This window comes from Neophocaena asiaeorientalis, unplaced genomic scaffold, assembly GCF_003031525.2.
Source record: "Neophocaena asiaeorientalis asiaeorientalis breed wild unplaced genomic scaffold, Neophocaena_asiaeorientalis_V1.1 scaffold359, whole genome shotgun sequence".
NCBI classification, from domain to species: domain Eukaryota; kingdom Metazoa; phylum Chordata; class Mammalia; order Artiodactyla; family Phocoenidae; genus Neophocaena; species Neophocaena asiaeorientalis.
In genome coordinates, this window is record NW_020174137.1 from 467,176 (window position 1) to 470,381 (window position 3,206).

The window sequence follows — 3,206 nt, forward strand, 5'->3', positions numbered from 1 at the left end:
TGTCTGCTCATGGACACTAGCAGAAAACACTTTCAGAAATCTGTGTACTGCTCATCTGGGAACTGGAGAGACATATGGATTTCCCTGGACTAGGCCACACTTGATAGCGATTAATAAAGTCCTGTTACGTGAATGTTTGAAATAATTCAATCTTGATATTAAACTAACTAACCAAAAAAAGGGGCTTTTTGCTCTTGTTGCTATAATTTCACATTTATGTGGCATGCTGTTCTTACATATTTCTCCATAGACCCCTTATACAAAGATAGCAGTCCTTTCTTTCTTCATTTACAGAATAAGACATAAAAGGTTTCCTTAAGTCAAAAAGCCCAAGTCTTTTACCCAACCATATATCAAATTTAGCATTTTTAGAGATTCAGCCATGTATTCTGTTTCCTATTTTAGTAGCAAGCCAAAAGGACTAGTTCATTCCACTTGGCTCTTCTTAAACCTACAACTCTTGAAGGCTAGGCATTTCTTTGCTAACTATGCAATGCCTTGTTATAGTCCCATGTCTTTTTTTTCAGTGCTTTGTGATTTATATATAAAGGAAAGGGGAAGAGATAAATTTTAGAGTGGTATTTTCCAAATATGGGTCAAACCCCCTCCTGTGGTTAAGGGATACTTGTTTCAAGGAGGCACTTACAATGCTTGCTTCCACACGCTCCCAGATTCAGATAGTCCCTAACAAGCCAATATTATATTTTATCCATATAAAAAGGTGAAAAATCTCTCCTGCTATCAACCTTTTTATCTTCTAATCTCTGAGAGCCTTTTTGTCTTATAATGTTCTTCATTTTTCCTATACATAAACTGCTTCTAATCCGCTAAGAACCCTTCTCTTTGCCCTTTTGGCTATAATATCAGAATCTAATTCAATTATAATTAGCTTGGTACAGGTTCCATTTTTTTGGTTTCTATTTTAGTTTGAAATATGGGATTAATAATCCAAAATGGGCATTCAGGGTCCTGCTCTGAAGTTGGTATGTGAGACTTGCCCTCATAAGATAGAAGCAAAAGTGTAGAGAAATTTCTAGAGAGCTCCTTACTTCTACCCTTTCAAACTCTTATTTTGTTTTTTGTTTATAGCCAGAGAGAGAGCGTCAAAGGATTTTGTCAGTCATGGAGAGGAAACCTCTATCCTGACAAAAAGGCTTTGGTCTCTTGTCATAATGCTAACCATAAACTGAACACTTCATTAAAAGAAACACCACCAACACAAGAATTCTAATAAACAGATTCCTTAGTCCCTAGGAAACCTCTTAACAGAGCAATGTGTAAAACAGCACAGTACGAATATCAGAACAATTTGTCCTTGACAATCGTATAAATAGTTTAGAGCACATAGCCCTAAAAGTAAATTGTAGGTAGCGATTTGGGGGAGCAAGACTGAAACAGTAACTCTTTTGCTGACGGGATCTGGCAGGCTTTCTATTGTAATGGTAGCTAGTTGTGTGACTCCTTAGAATTTCAACAATTTTTAAATGAATGCCAGTAGAGATTATTAAGAAAAAAGTGTTTTCCATATGCCATCTTGGGCATCCTGGAAGGATTTCTGCTTATTTGTTACTATCAAAAACCATTTTTACTAAACTTCCCCTTGTGAAATAATGTGAGGAAAATAATACAAAACATGCAAAAATCTATGAAGAAATGACTAAGTACAATGACAATTCAACAACATATTTTATTATGGATTTCACTTTCTTGTTAACCTAAAGTGAATTGAATGGCTTATAGAATCTCCCTAAAGTGGCATATTTGTTTAATTATGCCTTAGAAATAAAACTGTAGCCCAGCTAATGTGTGGAGAAAATGTGAAAATTTAAAGTATGCTTCTTGGCCTCTTCCTCTAGAAAATAGGAAAAATATTTTAAACTCAGTAGTTTTAATGTTTTGTAGTTAATAATCTTTGACCTTATGGTATGACATTATTTTTACTGCTGAAGATAAAATCACAGATGTAGGATTTATCAATTTACTGTATCTATCTGATTCACATTCTGATTTTGAGAAATGAAACATTATATTATAGTGTCAAAATGAAAGGAAATAAAAAGGCAGCCTTAAGAGCATTTGGATAACTTAACTATAAGTCGCTAGAGTCAAAGCTGCTAAGATTTAGTAATTTTTTTAAAGTTGGTAGGTTTTTTTTTGCACTTTACTATCTTTCCTAGTTTCACATAAGTACATAAGTGAGAAAAAGATCTATCCATTACAGAACCTCTCAAAAAATCATGTTTTGTTCATCTGCCAGACTTTTTCAGCAAATGTGTCTATGATGAATTTCTCTCTCCCCCATCCCTCTCTTTTATTCCATCTCTATTTGAGAAAATACAGTTGCAGGATTGGCCTTAAAGAATTTTTTTTTGGATGCACTGAGAGATCTGGAAGGCCAGATGAAACATACTTATTACTACTTAAACTGTGTAGGAAGAGGAAAATTCAGGAGAAGATGACATTTATTAAGAACAGATACTAAATTCCCTTCCATTACTTTTGTACTCATTCTTTGTAATGAGTAGTTTATTTTCCAAATTCCTTTCATAGACGTGTGTGTATGTTGAGATATATGAGAGTCTTCTATACAGTCCTATGGAAATAATAATTATAAAACTAAAATTTGTAAACCGAGAAATTATACTCTTGGACCACAACCTCTAATTTTTCCATTCTTCCCATCCATTACTCCAACTAGACTTTCTCTTCACCACCCTCGAGACCTTGTCTTAAACCTTCCACATTCTTTTTAATAAAAGTCTTCTCACTTTAATTTCCCCCTTACTGCCATAGCCTGAAATGACACTATTAATCCTTCTGCTGCAATGTTAACTTCTAAACCTTGTATTCTTCACCCTACCAATCATTTTAACCCCCAGCTCTGCATTATTCCAAACTGACTTTCTTTTTCTTTCTTTCTTTCTTTCTTTCTTTCTTTCTTTCTTTCTTTCTTTCTTTCTTTTCTTTCTTTCTTTCTTTTTCTTTCTTTCTTTCTTTCTCGCTTTCTCTCTTTCTCTTCCTCTCTTTCTTTCTTTCTCTCTTTTTGCCTTTTTCCTTTTTTTGGTTACTATGCAGGGATCAAAGAACAAGGTATAAGTAAGATAATTCACATTGTTAGAAATATGTTATTACCAATATCATTAGTCTTTTTAGTTACCTCCTCAAACTTATCCTTTCAGCTTTACCTAAGCAGAAAAAGTAGTCTC